General features: G+C 41.1%; 1 protein-coding gene and 1 long non-coding RNA gene across 3 annotated transcripts in view; one reads left to right on the top strand and one right to left on the bottom strand.

Annotated features, from left to right (window-relative positions):
* Positions 1–1,479: 1,479 nt before the first annotated feature.
* On the bottom strand, positions 1,480–19,147 carry LOC138248695 (uncharacterized). Of its 2 annotated transcripts, none has more exons than XR_011194623.1 (4): positions 19,015–19,147; positions 11,414–11,482; positions 10,580–10,621; positions 1,480–2,826 (listed from the first exon to the last, which is right to left on the bottom strand). It is a non-coding gene; the product is annotated as an uncharacterized lncRNA (long non-coding RNA). The 2 variants fall into 2 exon arrangements; XR_011194622.1 differs by lacking the exon at positions 19,015–19,147 and adding an exon at positions 18,801–18,899.
* RUNX1 (RUNX family transcription factor 1) overlaps positions 16,465–19,672 on the top strand; it is a 484,255-nt gene continuing 481,047 nt past the window's right edge. Inside the window, exon 1 of the mRNA XM_069202507.1 lies at positions 16,465–16,580. The gene's annotated coding sequence lies outside the window, so the exon portion shown is untranslated. The remainder of the gene's footprint in view (positions 16,581–19,672) is intronic.

The raw sequence follows: 19,672 nt of genomic DNA, 5'->3' as shown, positions 1-19,672 counted from the left end.
AACCACAGGATGTTAAGCTGATGCTGAGCCTCTAACCTGGTTACCCAGTTCCATAGTCGGAGGCTTTAGCTGTAACGCCACATCCTCTTCATTTCTAGCTCTCTACTAGACACATTTCCGTGATGGGTCACAGTGTGCAACTTACCCAGAATTCCAATGATGGCTGCATGCTTGATCGTCGCTAGTAAGTGAAGATTAAGTAAAAGTTAGAAGGTGGGGGGAGTGTTACAGCCATTAGATTAGAACAACTCACCAATGACATTCTAGTCCCCCTTTTAAACACCTCGGCATTTGAGGGAAGAAGACTTTCTTTTGTAATTGTAATTATTGTAATTGTTACTAATCATGGGAGTCTGTATGTTGGATTGAATAGGATAAAGGAGGGATGGAGGAGGGAAGTCTCTAGAAAGTGTTATTTGGGAGTTCATAGATGATATTTGGGATTAGTCAAAGGAGGGATAAAGGAGGAAAGCATCTAGAAAGGGTAATCAGGGAGATCTCAGTAGTAAAATGAGGACTGGGATGAGTCAAAGGATCCACAGAGGAGGAAAGAGTCTAGAAAGGTTTATTACGGACATCATAGTAGTACTATGACATTTGGGATAGGTCAGAGAGTGGAGATAGAGGATATATTGAGAGAGGTACAGGATGAGACAGAATTGCAAACTGGAGAGAGTTGAAAGTTTTTTTCTTTTCTACAGTTGGGGTAACATATTAAATGTATAGATGTATAGATGCATGGAAGGGCATAAATGTATTTGGAAAATAATAAAGAGTATACATTTGTATTATATAAAGTTCCCTATGTACATGTATGGGTAAATAGTTTAAAACACCAACTTGCAATTGTTGCAGTATATAAAGTTAATTTACTTATGCTTTTTAATTAATATCTTTGGGAACTTTTATGTTTTTGTTTGTTTATTAATTTATATATATATATATATTTTTTATTTATTTATATTTTCCCAAATATTTCAATCGTGAAGAAGTTATAGATACAATTGTTGTGATCACATTTACACATTGTGTTAGATAAATAAAACAGAACAGAGACCCATGAGCATATAATCAAATAACTTATATAACTTATCATACACTGTGATAGATAAAATAAAACAAAAACCAATAAGCATATAATTAAATAATGTATATGTAAACTATGCACTGGCCTATGTATGTGTTAAGCATAAAATAATATATTTTTAACCATAACAATATATACATTTGTTAAGCAAATCTATAAGAATATCAATATATTTTTAAGAATATCTATGGGGGTTATTACAACTTTGGAGGAGGTGTTAATCCGTCCCAAAAGTGACGGTAAAGTGACGGATATACCACCAGCCGTATTACGAGTCCATTATACCACCAGCCGTATTACGAGTCCATTATATCCTATGGAACTCGTAATACGGCTGGTGGTATATCCGTCACTTTACCGTCACTTTTGGGACGGATTAACACCTCCTCCAAAGTTGTAATAACCCCCTATATATTTTAAACCATAAGTAGAATAGATAGTTGTACAAAGAAATGCACATATCTAAATACAACAAATAATCAAATTAAATATGTTTACATACACAGACATATGCTATACATTTGTGTTTTGAGTATGGTGGTCATGTAGGAAAAAGCCAACTCTTGAGTAGTCTTTTGAAGATAAGATAGTTATATGTGGATCTTATGTTTGGGGATAACAAATTCCATAATTTTGCTGCTTGAACAGAGAAAGCTGTAATACCCATGATTGTTTTCTTGTATGCTAGGGTTTTGAGACAAGGTGACAATCTGGAACTGATGTTCCATTATTATATGTATTTGGTGATTTTATTCCTGATGAAAAACAGTACTGTTGCACGTATTGCTTTGTGGGTGATACAAAGCAACACAAAGGTGGATCTTCTGGCAACCAGAAACTAATATGGGGCCCTCAAGGCAAGCAAGATGCTGGCTTGTGGCTTTTACATGTAGGAGTTGCCTGGCAGCAGAGGTCCAAATTAATTGTAGTCTTTACATAGTTGATAAATATGCTCCATGATAAAAGCCATTGGCGTAATCAAGTTCAGACAGTGGAAGGGAGAAAGTAAATTGGACCTTGTGTGGAAATCCTATGTGAGGGAAGATGTGTTGCAGACTTTTCCTAGTAATGAAGCTTCAGCTTGCTATCTTATTCACTTGGGCATTTATTGATAGCTTGGAGTCCATGGTAATCCCAAGGTTTCTTACTTGCTTGGATATTTTAGGAGGTGGCCCTAAATCATCAGGCCAGGCGAAGAGTGGGTCATACATTTTCCAATTGCCACATGTGAGTACTTCAGTCTTGGAGGTATTCAGTTGAAGATGGCTCCTTGTGATGTACTGATCAATGTCTCGGAAGCAACTTAGATTTCTGAGTTTCCAATGTCTGTGGGGCTTTCCAGTTTAAGAAGTATTTGTGTGTCATCTGCGTAGGTATAGCATGTGAGTTGAAATTCATTGATCACTGCGGGTAATTGTTTCATGTAGATGTTAAAAAGCATGGGTAAGATGATAGATACTTGAGGGGCCCGTAGTTTTGTGAAGCATGGTTTGGATGGGAAGAGGGGAGTATGGTTGACATTATTACGTTTTGAAGGTAAGATGTGATCCAGCTGAAAGCAGACCCCTCTATCCTGGCTTTGTAGAGCCTTTGGATTAGAATGTCGTGATCAACTGTGTTGCAGGCAGCTAAAAGGTCCAAGTGAAGTAGTGCAGTGACCCCATTATGGTCAACTGTGTTTTTAACGTCCTCCCAGATGGCAATGAGGGCAGATTCTGTGCTGCTTCCTGGATGGAATCCTGTTTGGAAGTGAGAAAGAATGGAGTTATCTTCAATGAATTGTTACATCTGGGTGAATACTGCTCTATCTATCACTTTGCCCAGGAAAGGCCCATTTTTAATCATCAATAGTTGTTTGGGTCATAAGGGTCCAAGTATTTTTTTTAAATAATCGGTGTATGTATGCCTTTTTTAAGTCTTCTGGAAAGACTCCCGTGGTTAAAAAATTATAGATAATTGTTCTGACTAGTGTGGCAGCAGACGTAATTAAAAGAATATTCTTGAAGATTTGTGGTGGACAAGGGTCAGAATGGCAGTCAGCTAGACCGCTTGCTTTGACAAGATCTAGAAACTCACTTTCTGATAATTGTGTGAGGTAACATAGAGGCTAGGTTACCCTACTGTTGGAGGGGATTGTTGAAAATATGTTGGAGCTAGTGGTTTTTCATTGTTTTAAATAGAACTCAAACAGGTCTGCTTTGTTTGTAGAAAGATTTGCCAGTTTGTCGGTATATTACTAAGAAACAGTACAAGTTTCTTTTCTGCATTTAGGTTTACAAAATTCAGTATGAATTTCATAAAATTCTTTAATTGTACATTTAGCATTTTGAACTCTGTTTGAAAAGTACCCTTTTAGCTTTTTTGATTGTTGATTGGCTTGATGGTTATTTGTTTTGAGCCAGGTGTGTTGCTCCTTTGCAAGTTGTTGTTTTATCTTTTTAGTTCTGCATTCATCCAAAGGGCTTGTTTTCTTTTGTCCTGTTTTATTTTTAGTGGTATTAGGACATCGAAAGCTTCCCGGGGCCACTGATATAGTTTTTTAACTGAATCTATTGTGTTTATATCTGTGTTTAATGTTAGTTGTGTTTCTAAGTATTCAAAATTTAGTTTGTTCCACAGTCGATATGTGGTGGCATGTAAGGTGGCCTTAGGTGTGGTGATTTACAGTGTTTTGTATTGAACAGTCACCAGATGGTGGTCTAACCATGTGCCTGGAGTAACCCCTTGAAAGTTAACTAGCTCTGAATTTGCAAAAATGACCCCTAGGATGTGTTCAGCATTATATGTAGGTTTGTGGATGATCTGATGTAGGTTTGGTGTGTCTAGGCCAGTGATGATGGTTCTTGGATGGGCCCTATGTAAGTTTGTCAAAACATATGTTTAGGTCACCAAGGATGCATGGGATGAAGTATATTGTCATAAGGTTTGAAACTGTCCAGAAACATGTCTGGAGACGTTACATTGCTAGGTGGTGGTCTATGAGGGCCCCACAACCTTGTGTGGAAATGCCATAAGCTTTGGTGTGATTTGTTATTTCTTTACAAATAACAGCTAGCCCACATTCTCTTTTGCCTATGCGTTTTGTGTGTAATTTGATAGCCTATAGGAACAGCTTTGTGGACTACTGGAGCCATGTCATCTTACAGGATTCAGTTATAAAGAGGAAATCAGGTTGTGTGTCAGTAAGTAGGTCATAGATGTGGTGCTTGGGTTTAGGGTGTGGTCGATCATTTATTAGTAAGCAGTCTAGAGTATGTGTTTTGGTTGTGTGGTGACTTTGTTTTCTAGAAGAGTGGGTAGTATTCTTTGAACTAGTATCTGGTGTGTTATTAGTGTTGGTATTATCTGTATGAGATTAACAATAGTGATGTTTGTCTATATCGTAATCCTCATCCAGCAAGTTTAGAAAGTATTTTTGGGGGTCTCCCGAGCTTATTAGAACTTCTCTTCCTCCCTATGAGTTGGGTCTATGAGTCTTTTTAATAAAGTTTTTAATTAATACATTTTAACGATGGTCCGGCAGCTGCATACTGTCACCGGGCTGCTCACTTTCGGTTCTCCATACCTTCACTATCATCATCTTTCTTTGTACCCACACATTTTTGTTTCTTTTTGAAATAAATGACAGGGCTCAGTAGCTGAAAACTACTCCAGGTCACTCATGTTTGAGTCCTCTCCCTGTACCTTCAACTTGCCTTGGTTCCCAATCCCCCTTTGCTCGATTTGTTTTTTGATTTTTTAAATATTGTTTTCCCTGACAACTTCACACTAAACAAGCCATTTAATTTTCTAAGAATGTGAAGCATCCCCTGCGAACTCTATTTTTTTTAATTTACCTGTCCATGAGGGTCAGCCACAACCTAAGAATGGTAAATTATAAGAAGTATGGTTGCCATCTTTGAATGTATTATCTTAAAGCATAAGGAAATTAATTTAAAGATGACCACTAGGGATGTGCCCTCATTTGCAGCTATCTTCTTTTGCCTTAGCAGCAATTGCCTCTCCAACACCAGGAACCTGACCAAAAATCCACACATTTACCAAAAACAGAATCTTCTGTTTATTGGCATGGACACGGACAGCGACACACCATAAAAGAGAGTAGTGATGGTCAACAATCTCAGTCAATCTTACGATTAACTGGTTATCATCAAATAATCTTAAAGTCAGCCCAAAGGTCCTAACCGGCCAGGACAAGAATACCAGAGGAAAGTCTTCTCAGAACACCTAACACCTCAGATACTGTCTGCACCTCATCCAGATCTGGAAGCCCAGCGGCCAACCTGAAGCCCAACCCAAGCAGGATAGAATTCCTATTATTTATTTGTCAAAGACCAAGAAACAGTACACTCCTGGCTCAATGGCATGAACCTTGATGGCTTTGGTCCTATACTGTGACTGAATGCAAATTCACTTGAATTCACCCTTAACAGCAATCTCACCTTCAAAGAACGCATTACCAAACACAAAGATGGCATGGTACCAGCTCTCTCATCTAAAGACCATGAAACTGTTTCTTCCAGAATGTGACTTCTGAACTGCTGATCAAATCTTCAGACTCTGCTATATGGATGATGGTAATGCCCTGATTAATGGCCTCCCAGATTCCACACTGGCACCCTTTCAGGACATCCTACACACTGCAGCACATTTCTTCCAGCGCTGGAAGAAATATAATGACATTGCCCCACCCTGATGGACTTCATTGGCTACCCTTACTGGCCTATACCATCTTTAAAACCAACTGCATCATTAACAATGCTATCAGGATGAGCACCCCTCCTTATCTTGCAGACAACCTGGTCATCTCTGGTAGCTACTGGCAAACCTGCAGCCAGGCCACCATTATTCTGAAGACCAAGAACTGTAAAAAATAAACAAAAAGACAACAGGTCTTTTCCCAGCTATGCACCCAGGATCTGGAATAACATCCCTGCATCCATCAGGATCACCTCAATGCTGCTCCACCGTAGGGGAGAGTTGAGGACATTCCTCTTTAAATAACACTACATCACAATGCAACAGCAATCCAATACCTGGTTACCTCTCCAATCACTTGTTGGCTCTGTGCTTGCCTTTGGCTGTGTAAAGTGCTCTTCTGCATTTTGGCCCACATTTGCACTGAACAAAAGTTAGCATAAATACATATGTTTTGTTAATCAAAGCTGGTAAAAACGCTGAACCCTTGGGCTCCTAGAAGGTAAGATGTTTACTATACTATCAAACATTATTAGAAGAAGAGAGAATACTTTGGCTACTCTGAATGGGTCCATTTCAAGGCACAGTCCTCATGCCTGACTCCTGAAGCCGTCTCAAGAGTGTGGTGTGGTTGACTGTGTTGAACGCAGCCAACAGGACTAAACTGATTAGATCAGGTGAGCCAAAAGGTATCTGACATCATTGAGGAGCAAAATCACAATTAATTCAGTTCTGTGGGTGGGTGTGAATCCTGCTTGAGCAGGATGTTGGGGCCCAAGTTTCCAATGTGAGTTCAGACTTGTGAATTTACCACAGTTTCAGTTAGTTTGGCAGGGAAGACAGTTAAGGCCACAGCCAAAAAACGGACCATCAAAGAAGGATCTCCCTTCTTTTAGTAAAGGGATGACAATTTGTTTCTAACAGGAGGAAGAGAAAAATGCCTTTGGTTAAAGGCCTTGATTAGACTCATCAAGCAAGGACAATGAGAAGACCCGGCAAACTATTTAGAAAATGAAGGTTTATTAAAACACAAGGTACTTCTCTCTCATCTTGCACACAACACAGCTGACTGAGAACTGAACATTTTAAATGAGCTTCTCCTGAAGGTTCTAAGGTTACACCATCTATAGATAAGGGAGGGGAAGGACATAGGAAGATAGGTACCATTCAGGTAAATAACAACACATTTCCTCATTATACAAGAACAAAATAATTGTAAAGATAAGAACAAATACCTCTACTGCAACAAGGAAAATAAAACTATATAGCAAGTTATTCTCTTGACATTATAAGATAATAAGAGAAGAAGATAGGCAACACTCTGCTCTGATACAGTGTGATTTTTAATACAAAACAAAGTCATTATGCCACAATGGAGGACGCAGTCTCCTCCTTCTTACTCTCTCTTGCAAAGACTTCTTTGCAATTTTGCCATACAATTGCAACTGTTCTTTTATTGGATAAGTGTTACTGCTTGGTGACCACAATCCATACTCCATATTCACTCATTTTCCAAGACTACAATATTATGTTTGACTTTTTAGATTTTCTACAGTTTGTAAAATGTTTCCAATTTATATGATCGTCATTTGGTTTCTTTACCAGGGCCCATTGTCTCACCTTCCATTTTTGTTCTATGACCCTTCACTTTTTATCATACCATTCTTTAACCTTCTGTTTGTTTTTTGAGAATTGTCCCTGTCATCTCTTCCGTGTTCATATGAACCGACACACATTCCAGTATGGTTGAAGTTCAGCAGGAAGTTTGCTACATTTACTGTGCTAATCCTCAAAGATGTTGATTTTAACTAATGTCAGTGTTTCATCCTCAGAGATACATTTTTCTCATTCTAGTATTACTGGAATAGATATGTTCAATACAGGGAGTTCTAGGACAGGTTCCTCAAGAGTATTATTTATAGGTATCCTTGGTAGAACTACTGCTGCAGTGTTTTTAGAACCCTGGACATACTCAATATTGAAATTAATATTTTACAGGCTCACTACCAATTTGCTAATTCTTGGTGTGGTTCCATCAATGTCTTTCTTAGGCAAAGAGCAGGAATCAGTGGTTTATGGTCTGGTATTAAATAAAAGGCATGCAATACATGAAATTATTAGTTGATCCAAAGCAGGCTAATGCATCTTTTTCAATAGTGGATGTGTTCTTTTCAGAATCTTTTAGTGTGCTTAATGCCAAGGCAACTATTTTTTTCTCTCTTATATAATTTGTGAAAGGGTGGCTCCCAATCCTTTGTAGCTAGCATCAGTGGTTAGAATAGTTTTGAGATTTACATCAACATTTCCTATATACGGCCATTAGCAATGGCTTTCTTGATTTTATTCAAGATGGTAACATGGTAGTATGCTTTGACTTCCATTCAAAATGTGTACCTTTTTTGAGTAATGCCCAAATGGGCCGGTCTAAATCTGATTTTTTAAATAAACTTTGACATGTATTTAGCCAACCCTAAGAATGATTTGACTTTATCCTTATTAGTGGGAGTAAGGACACTCGTGGCAGATTCAATCAAATCCATTTTAGGTTTAATTCCTTCACTAGAAAGGGTGTGCCCAGGAAATCTACAGATACATATATGTTTCTTGATAGTTAGGCCAGCATTTTTAAATTTGGACAACACTTTTCCTAAGTAGTGGTCGTCTTCTTCATTAGAGCCATAAATCAAGATGTAATATTGGAAACAAATCATTCTATGTGTCTTGCATGATTCTTTGGAAAGCTCAGGCCGCCGAAGCTAACCCGAACTGCATCTTCAGAAGTTTGTACGTTTCAAAATGAGTAGTGAAAGTGGTAACTATCTGTGATTTGGGGTGGAAGGCAACCTGCTGGCATGCTGGAGACAAGTCTAAAATTGTTGGCATCATATATGACACTCAGCATTTCATTTATTATAAAACTGGGTGCCTATCCACCCATATATTTAGGTTCACGCTTCTTAGATCTACACAAATACATATACTTTTCTCTTACTTCTTTGATGTAATTGCAATTGGAGCTAATCATTCTGAACTTTTCACTGCCTCTCTGACCCATTGTTCATCTCGTCTTTTCAATTCCTCTTTCAGAGGCTCTCTCATCAAGAGAGGAATTGATTTAGTTATGTGTACCACTGGAATGGTATCAGCCTTTAATTTGAATTTATGCATATAGTCTTGTACTAGTCTCAATTTCTCAGTGAACATTTCCGGAAACTCTTCACAGATGTTCTTTCCTACTAACTCTCTATCTACCATCAGGACCTGCTCTCCATTATCGGGATTTAAAGTTATTTCTAGATATCGCTGGTGTTTCCACCTCAGCAGCTCATGGCCTTTTTTTGTGACATCGGTTTTCCCTGCTCTATGTCCATCCTTCAAAGGAATACACATTCTTATCATGCCTTCTAATGGAAAGGGATCCCTGTTGCACCCTCTCCTTGGAAATTATTACAAAAGCTTTGGCTAGCAACCAGTTTATATGGTGATCATGAATCTGCATACACATTTACCTCCTTACCATCTAATTTGATTTCACATAATTCACCTTCTCATAATCCCCTTGCTGGGCAGTTTGTCCCTCATCTCATTTTCCTCGATATGTATTACATGCACAATCTTGTCAGGTATCTTACAAATGTTGGTGAAAAGCCCCCTTTTATTACATCTCTGGCAAATTACACCCTTTGCTGGGCACCTAGAGTTGTTAGCTAGGTGACTAATAGTTCCACATCTAAAACATTTTAATCAATCACTCTTAGGACCTTATTACGACCCTCGAGGTCTTAGGACCGCCAGGGTCATGGTGGCTGTCAGACAACCACCAATGTGGCAGTCAGACAGCCACATTACGACCACGGTGGTAGCGCCACAGTTGGACCGACAGCACCGCCAGCACCGCCACCTTTCCACTTCAGGATGGACTGGCAGTGCTGGCGGTCCTAATCTGCCAGGGCAGCGCTGCCCTGGGGATTACGTCTCCCCTCTCCGCCAGAGCTTCATGGTGGTAGCACCGCCGTGAAACGGCTGGTGGAGACAGGGTGCAGGGGACTCCAGGGGGGCCCCTGCATGGCCCATCCACTTGGCATGGGCAGTGCAGGCCCCCCCGGACAGCCCTGTCGTGATGTTCTCTGTCTACTTAGCAAACAGTGAAAATATCAATGGGTGCTGGTGCACCCTACGCACTATAGCATTGCCGCCGGCTCTATTATGAGCCAGAGACAATGCTGTAGGCCATTTCCCACTGGGTCTTCTGCCCACTGACCCAGTGGGAAACTCGTAATGGGACCCACAGAGAGGTGGCTGCACTGGCGGCAACCTGCCCATTGGGACTTCGGCGGACGGGCTTTTCCATACACCAAAGTTATAATCGACCCCTTAGTTGTTTTTGTTTTACAGTTTGTCCTAATTGATTTCACAAATTAGCGAAAATATTGATCTCTTTATCATCTTTGAGATTTTTTTATGCAATTTCATTTCTTTAACACAAATCGCAGTATGCTCAATACTTTTTGCTATGTTTATAGCTTCTGTAAGATGGGGGGTTTGGGTAATAATTTCTCCTCTAACTTATGATCATTTGTGCAGCAAACCAACTGGCCTTTATTCAAGGAGCCAGTAAGGGGACCACAATCACAAGTTGCAGACATTTCTTTTTCAACTGCAATCTAAGTAGTTACTTTTTCATGTATCCCTTGTATTCTGCTAAACATGTATGCCTTTCAAGTTCAAAATTAATTATTTCTTTAAAATGCATCTCTAATTTCCTTAACGTAGTTTGAAACACTTCTTACGCACCTTCTCCCTCCTCCTCATTTGCTTCATTATCTGTCAGGGTGCCTGAGAAGAAAACAAAACAAAAGACTCATGTGGTATGTACCAGTAAATATAAGGGTGTTTTGAAGAAATCTCAACTTATGAGATACATGAGATTGTCCAGTTGGACAATGAAACTGCAACAAAGGCACCTCAAGATGGCAGCTAAAACACAAGGAAAAGACTCACACTGGTTGTTTTGTAAATCCAACTCAGTGGAATGTTAAGGGTGTGCTGCCTTCAGAAATGCACACTTCACTCAGGAATTTTCCATGATAGGTTCTCTCACCAAGTTGTTCCCAAATTTTTCGTCAGCCAAGTAAATAGGATAATGGTGTCACTCTCCTTCCTCAAGGAAGTAGAGCATTGCAAACAAGCACTCCCTAATGCTGAGTTCTGGGTGGAGTCGCATTCGAGAATATAAGTGTTTCAACCAGCACAACCGCGTTTTGTGAAAGAGTAGCATATTGAGCATGTGCTTGCTTAAAAATAATTATTCCTAAATGTGTCAGTCGAATACCCAATGTCAGAGGTGATTAGTGTTCCAAAAACAGAGTTTACACTGTGATCTAGGCCAAAGTACCCAGTAGTGTCTCTAGATAGAGATTAGTGGCTCAGAAGACAATAGGAGTGTATGGAAAGATGTTTGCAAGTGCAGTGGCACTTACACCATAACATTTATTGCAGAATTAATTTCTTTAGAAAAGGACTGTAGTTCATTTCTAAAAACATATTTCTTCTAAGACTCACTTGTTTTGAACTTTTTAAATTTCAGAAAGAAAGAACTGAAAATAATTCAATGAACAGTCAACTTACCTGAATTCACGTATTATTCCACAAGCCTGCTGAAAGTGAGTGTGGCAGAATGCAGTCATGCAAGTATTCCTAACGAAAAAAAGAACTAAAGATTGATAGTGAATTGTGTGAAACTATACAAAACAGTTTAAAGCATTCAAGTCATCTTCTACTACATTCTAAGGATTGTTAAGAGAAAGTTACAGGATTTTCTTTCAGCAAAAGGAGTGTTAAAAGAAAATATACAAAATACAACTTACTCACCTTACAAGAAGAGAAGCAAATGGCTTCTCATATGGAGTATGTAGAGTTTGAAGTTATTTTAGGTTCTTATGAGGAAAATATATAAACACCCAGTAAGGTTAGTGGATATTTATAATTTATGCTAATGTTGATGTGTTTAATTGCTGTCACTTATTCTACAGTAACATTTCACTGATAAGAAAATGCTATCCTAAGAAAGAGTGAGGAACCCAGAAGACTTGAGAAGAAAGTCTCTTCTTTTCTCTTCCCATCCCTTTTCCCCCATTAAAGTCCTCTTTATTTCCTGTTATATATGTTCGAGAGGGAGGAGAATTCTGAAAGGGGCATTGGAAATGAATCTTTATTCTGTATTATGTATTGATCAACAGTAAAAAAAATATAGAATATTGACAGCCTCTTGACATTATCATTCTGCTCAGATATGGCCTTATAGACTCTTCTTCCCTGCAATCCTAAATTGTGTAATAAAATATGTTGTTTCCTTAATTACCCCAATAGCAATCAAATATGAATGAAATATCTTTATCCATCTATTCCAGCGAATAGCTGGTTCTCCTTCATCTTTTAGAAAAGGGTGGTAGTTGATTAAAGTTCGCTACACCCACAGTATTTTCAAAAATATGTAAGTTATAGAAAGTTGAGCAAATAGAACACCAAAATAAAGAGGAATTTTACAAAAATGTACAACTTTAGTTCTTATGTTGATCTTATTTGTTTTAACACACTCTTTTTCTAGTACATAACCAATAATCACCTTTTAGCAGGAGGAAGCTTTTTGAAGACATATTTCTAGTTTTAGTCCTCATATGGTCTAAGATACCCGTCTTATTTAAGACGATTTGAGGGCCGAGCCAGGAACACAACAACGATGATTGCACTTTAAGATCAGAGATTGACTGGGGACTGGAAGGAAGAAATCCTACAGCTGAGGAAAAAATACAACAACCGAACATGTATTGTGAAAGGAAGGGTTTATGGTCAGAAACGCTCTCCAGAAAGCATGAAAGAAAGCACTATCCACAGAAGACAGCTCCCACAGTACTGCATCTCATTTCAGGTAAGCAGCAAAGTGTTTGTTTGAGTTAAAATCCTCAATGAACGTAGTGGAGATAATGACGTGATGTCTCACTCGACGAAGTTCCTCACATCAGCGAAAGTTACCAGTCTGTCACTGCACCTCTGCTTGCATCGGCACTGCAGGTTCTGAGACTGCTGCTGTGGTCAAATAGTGATTTCACTGCATTTTACCTGAGATTGGGTGCACATGTAGTCCCTTGGTGGCTATGTGCTTATGAACCGCCACTAAAAACACTTCAGCGCCTATACACAAAAACCGTTTACACCAATATCAATGCTCGCTCTATATATCTCAACTGCAGGGAGCACTAATATGTCACTCAATAAGCCCTCACAGGTCTTACCAAAAGGATTTATATACTGCTTTAGTATTAAAAGCGTGATCATCGAAGCCGGCACCAACCGGGCAGCTTGGTCATCATAGAGTGATACCTACAGCTCAGGAAAATGCTACTAATATTCGAAGAACAGCCAAGAGTCCTGGCAGGCACTTTAAGCTTAAGAGACCTACTGACTGATATATTCCTATCAGGGCTCCGTGAGCTATATAGCCAGTAATAGCTGTATGCAGAGGACAGTAGGCAAGGATATCTTCCCAGGGGTGGCGACTCACAGCTATCCTATCGTCCTTGCCATATGATGAGGTGACAAAAGAAGAAGCAGACAAAATATGTAGAAAACGAAGACTTACTATAACTCAAGGTGCGTCTCCTGTCTTGCCACAACACAGCTGACTGAGAACTGGACATTCTAAATGAGCTTCACCTAAAGGTTCTAAGGTTATACCATCTATAGATAAGTGAAGAGGAAGATGTGGGAAGATAGGTATCATTCTGGTAAATTGCAACACCTGTATTAATTGCCATGACTGTAGTAAGAGTGATCTCATCCCAAAAGGTGTACAGAGGATTGATTAGACATGCAAGGCAGTGGTAGAGCTACAGCTGTCACTGGGAGGAGCTGGAAGATGTTCAAGATAGTGATACTTTTATTCTGGAAGTATGTAGGAAGACTGGAGCAGGCCTTGATGGAAGTGGAAGCAGCTGTGGAGAGTTAGGCAAATTGAAAATGCTATAAATCTCCTTATTTTGAATTGGAGGAGGAGGTATATGCGTTTGAAAGAATGAGGTGCAACTGGTGCACCCGAACGTCCTACGGATAAGAGTACTGACTTTTATGATCAGAAATTTTAGAATATCGTGGATGATGTCATCGTCTTTCCAGGCCGTATGCTGTTTGTTTGCATCCGACAGCAAACCAATAATCCTCCTAATTGCCCACACACTAAATGCATCAATCCACTGACTTAGCCTGATGGTCTCCTCTGCTCATCATCACGGTCGTCCATTTTGCCGCTCACAATATTCCACCAGGTCTCATTGCCTCTTTGCATTTTTTTAAACCTCATGGTCAGATCTATTGTCTGATTATTTGCCCTGGAAAATGTACAGACCCAGGAGAAGGCAAAGCATGATTTATCGATGGGGAGTGTGAAGATGCAAACAGGACTGACTTTAAAGTGGTGTGATTGGTGAAGTCACACTTGCCGTTGACTTTGGTGGGGGTGGCGCTGTGTTTAAAAATAGCTTTTGGTTTAAAAGCATGAGAACTTTCTTGGGCATCCAGCAGTTCACTGGCAACAATTATAAATGTCAAGAGAACTTTGGGGATTAATGTTCCTGCTGGTGAGTGGACGGAATTGTGTCTACTGGCAGTGTTGGATCATCATAAAGTAATGCAGAGGGCCAATTTGTCTGCAGATCACAGAAGTGAGTGAGTGTGTGTGAACTATGACCAGCACTACAAAAAAATGAAGTGTTTGTCAGAGACAGGCTATGGAGAGATGAGATGCACTGTTGGAAAGTGGTAGTGAGGGAATTAATGGACAAGGAGGCCCTGGGGGCGCCAAAAAAGAAAGCCGCTAAAGACTACCCTGAATGCAAAGCTTTTTGACTTGCAGTGTCACAAAGTGTTTTGTAAAACTTTGCATTCATTGTGAGTTTTGCAAAGGATGCAAGGTAGGAAAAGTGAAATAAAGGGGGAGCAATCGTGTATACTAAATGTTTTTGCAAGAAAAGCTTTGTATAAAACCCCTTTATTTGGAATATTCTCTCAAAGAGTGAAATTTGGCCAATTTGAAATTAGAAGAAAGTCTGCTACCATTATGGAGTGGAGCCAACTTTGCCCAACTACTGAGCGAACATTCAAAGTTTTCATACCTGCAATCTTACTCCATTCAATTTTCTTGTTAAACAAAACAATTTTCTATTTCGGCTTCTTCTATGCTGTGATCATCCATACAGAAGCATTTCCCTTTCCCTCTTCAGGGAGATATCTCCCAAAACGATCCTGCACACTATATACTAGATACTCTAGCCAATGTTCATCCGTGACAATAGGGTTGGAATCACCCTCAGCCTAGTAGAACAGGCAGCATTCACCTCCTAGAAAAGACACTGCCCCTTCCATGTGCTCTGTCTCACTGACAGGGGCATTGGAACTAAATGAATTCCTGGTGATACACTCACACCTCAGCAAGCCATGCAAGGACAGGAAGTTGATTTCAGATCCTCCTCAACAACTTCTACCTTCTATTCATAAGTTAATTATAAAATAAGTAAGATACCATCTAGTGAAAGATCTGTGCACATAGGGCACAACACAACTTACACATCATAATTTAAGCATGTAAAACTTTTGAATCAAGGAAACAGGGTCAAAATGAGCAGTCACTTAATCAGATTGCGTCACAAATTTGCTGTACTCCGCGCACTTTTGAAAGTGGAAAAAAGAAGTGCAGAACTTTTTTGTCCCCTCATGCATTTTGTTGTATCAATAATTTCGCATATTTTTACTCTTTTTAGAGTGAAAAATAATGTTTAAGATATGATCTAGAACAGTGGTTCCCAACCTGTGGTCCGGGGACCCCAGGGGTCCGCGAACGCTCTTTAGGGGGTTCGCGACAGCTTAGAAAAGTAAATAAAATCAACAGATTAGGTCCCCAGCTTTTAGTAATGACTCAGTAGGGGGTCCCCAGATTAATATAAAGATTCACTGGGGGTCCCAGGGTTCCAGTAATGATAAAGTGGGGGTCCACAGAAGTCAGACGGTTGGGAACCACTGATCTAGAAGGACATTTCTCTAAAGGTAAAAATTCATCAATCCACTCAGTTCAAACCCAAACCATGTCCAAAAACGTCTGTAATACTTAGGTGGCAGGCTGCAAGCACAACGTAATGGCAGTTTAAGGGGCTGCCCTCAAAGAGCCCGGTTGCAGACCTCTTTCAGCTGCTGAGGCAGCTCCCTCGCGCTCTAACTGATGAGGCTGCATGTTCTCTTCAGCGGCAGAGTGGTTATCCCGAGGGCTTGAATTACCACCACAAGCAGCAGCTGAAATCTTTATCAAAACAAACAGTAGTTCAAAACCCACAAATAATAACAGTCGCAGCGTTGTACCAAATGAGCAGGGATCATTTGCATAATAGCAGGCGGTGAGTCACCTCTCTCCATCTCTACCCTCTCTGTGTCTTGCAGAATCTAGTGTGCTTTGCTGTTTCTAACTCAGCCAGGGGGAGGGCAGGTGGGGCAGGGCATTGCACTGAGAGTACAAGGCATGGTTGACATCACCCATGCCATGTGATTGGCCTGAGCCAATTAAGGCGGGCTGGTAGAAAGAGGAACAGTCGAATGTGTCATCCTGATTGTGTGAAACACTTGTTCTGGCCTCTTAAACAACCACAGAACCACAAGTTGGGTGCAGAGGGAGTCACACAAGACTGGGCCTGCGATATTGGTCAGCGGAGAGGGGGAATCACTTCGACGGCAAACCACAGAGTTTCGTAGAGCGGTAAGCTTCACAAAACCACAACCCATCCACTGCTTTTTACAATTTCATTGTTTGTGTGTTTTTTTAAGTGCATTATCTTGAGGTATGTGTCTCGTCATCACTGCTGAGGAAAGGGAACAGAGAGCAGCCATGGTTTGAGTGGGCTGATAATGCCAGGGTTTTTTTCTTTTTTTGTGTGTTTTCCGCTCCCCAAGGTGAAAGGGATCTAAAAGCCCCCTCAGCTTTAGGAGACCGAGGACGTTTTGAAGCGGAAATGATGGCCTCAAACAGCATATTTGAGTCATTTCCTTCGTACCAGCAGTGTTTCATGAGAGGTAAGTGGTTGTGTGATTGCTGTATATGAATTGAAACACTTCTGTATTAGAGCTTGTGCTGTGAGCTCTCATAAACTTCTCACTTGATTGGAAATTTTTGTTTTCATTGACTGCTCTCTGGATGTTGTAATTATAATCAGCTTTTATGGAACAATTGATGGTCAACAGCCCTTCAAGGGCGAACATTGGCATGAACACTGATAAAAGTTTCCATAAAGTTTCTCCAGGCATGTTTTGTTGACTGAAGGAGGTTGAGTAGTAGAAGCCAGAAGGAGAGTGGGTTGGGGAATGGCACATTAAGGAAAGGGCGCACATGTTGTTTTTGACCACCAAATAATTATTTGGGTTTACACATGTGGTGTCAAAGACTTTGCTAGCCAAAATCTGATACAACAGTACAGAAAGGGACTGTAAACACACCTGGACCTGACAGACTATGAACCAAGTGTTCAATGAACTGAGGACAGCACCAAACTGCTGTGGTCCAATATGAGGCTAACAGTACTTCTAGGGATCAGCAAGGAGCCCACCAGACAGTAGAACGCACAAGAAAATCTAGATACATTTCAGGGAGATTGTATTCATGTTTAAATCTGATTGTATTCTGTTCCTGTGTAGCTCTGGTGTTCCCAGCTCTAACTTTGCAAATCTATTTGACAAAGATAACGTTATGCAATGTGCACAAGCACAAAACACACAAAAAAATTAACAATAAGGCAGTTAAATCATCAAACAAGAGAGTGTTTTCGAAGCGCTTTAGTAGAAATACATGCTTATTGAGATGTGTGTTTTTCGTAATATCAGAATCTATTCGTCATGTAAAACTCAAATTGTACATCAACATGGAAAAGTGGTGATTCTCTTAAACGGATGCTTGGAAATAAGTCATTGCATCACTGTTTACACTCTCACGCGCGCGCCGTTTCTGATGTGCTAGTGAGGGGTTAGCGCTCCCTCCCCAGCCCTCTGCAGTGTTTCGTTAAAACGAGCGGACACGTTTAGCCATTCCAAACTCGGACTTTGAAGTCTTCCGTGCTCGTGTAAAATCGCGCCAAGCTTGGCTGAGGTATTTTCGGTTAGTTACACGTGCAGTTATTTAAATTATTATTAATGTAGGCAGCAGTGCCTGATGCAAGATGCATATTTGCATTCTGCTGCCCTCCCTGCTGAAAACCCCTCCCTTACGGTGTCGGCATGCAACAAATGCGCCGCTGGGGTCTGAGTTATCGTGCATGCAATTGCGACTTTGCAACGCCTCGCGCTGCACCAGAAGGGGAAATTGGTGCAGGGACCGTTAATTTCTGCACCATCTGCCAGGGCCAAGACAGTAACGCGATGACTCATTACCCATTCATATTAGAAATCAAGTAACGGAATGAAAAAGAAAAACAAAAACGTCTGCTGCGTCACGCTGCCGACTCCAGCTCCCTTTCGCTGTGAAGGAACGTGAATTTCAACGACAAAAGAAAGAGAAGCCGATCTGGGGGAAGTCCGTGCGCGGCATTTCAAAATGATTTTCAGAAAGTGTTTACGGGAAACAGTAGAGATGTTTTGCAGAGTTTGGTCGCGAGGCCTTCTGTGACTGCCTTGTCGAAGCCGCGCGCCCGCATGCAGACAGTTCAAACGAGCCGGCGGTAACCAGCAGCTCTCTCTGTCTCTCCTCCTTAGCACCTAGCAGACAGTTCAAACGCGGCAGTGGTAACCAGCAGCCAACATAAGATTTCCGACTCTCCCACTGAGCAGCTAGCAATTCAAAGAGGAGGCAGTAGCCAGCAGCCATCAGCAGCTCTTTGACTCTCCTCCTGAGCAGCTAGCAGACAGTTCAACTAGGCTGTCATAACCTGCAGCAGCTCTCAGACTTTGCCCCTGAGCAGCTAGCAAACATTTGAAACGAAGCAGTAGTTACCATCAGCATTTCTTTGGCTCTCCCCCTGAGCACCTAGCAGACACTTCAAAAGAGGTGGAGGAAACCAGCAGCAGCTCTCTGACTATCCACTTGAGCAGCTAGCAGACAGTTCAAAAGATGCAGAGGAAACCAGCAGCAGCTCTCTGACTCTTCACCTTAGTTGCAAGACAGTTCAAACAAGGCTGCGGTAACCAGCAGCAGCTCTCAGACTCACCCCATGAGCAGCTGGCAGACAGTTCAAACAAGGGGGCGTTAACCAGCAGCAGCTTTCAGACTGTCCTCCTGAGAGGCTAGCAGATAGTTCAAACGAGACGGTGGTAACCAGAAGCATCTCTCTGACTCTTCCCCTGAGAAGCTAGCAGACAGTTCAAAAGAGGAGGAGGAAACCAGCAGCAGCTCTCTGACTCTCCACCAGGGCAGCTAGCAGACAGTTCAAATAAGGGCGGTAACCAGCAGCAGCTCCCTGACTCCCTCCCTTAGCAGCTAGCAGACAGTTAAAAGAGGTGGTGGTAACCAGTAGCAGCCCTGTGACTTTCCCCCTGTGCATTTAGGAGACAGTTCAAAGAGGCGGCGGTAACAGACAGCATCTCCCTGGCTGTCTGCCTCTGAGCAGCTAGCAGACAGTTGAAAAGAGGCAGAGGTAACCAACGCCAGCAGCAGCTCTCTCATTCCCTCTTAGCAACCAGCAGACAGTTCAAGCCAGGCAGTGGCAACCAGCAGCTCCCTGGCTCTCTGTCCCTGAGCGACTATGAGACAGTTCAAAAGAGGCGGCTGCAACACGCGGCTCTCTGCCCCTGAGCAGCTAGCAGACAGTTCGAAAGAGAAGGCGGTATCCAGCAGCAGCTCTCTTACTCTCTCCCCTAAGGAGCTAG

Source organism: Pleurodeles waltl, chromosome 8 (genome assembly GCF_031143425.1).
Source record: "Pleurodeles waltl isolate 20211129_DDA chromosome 8, aPleWal1.hap1.20221129, whole genome shotgun sequence".
Taxonomy (NCBI): domain Eukaryota; kingdom Metazoa; phylum Chordata; class Amphibia; order Caudata; family Salamandridae; genus Pleurodeles; species Pleurodeles waltl.
The sequence above is the reverse complement of the archived record's forward strand: the minus strand, read 5'-3'. Positions and strand labels throughout refer to the sequence as shown.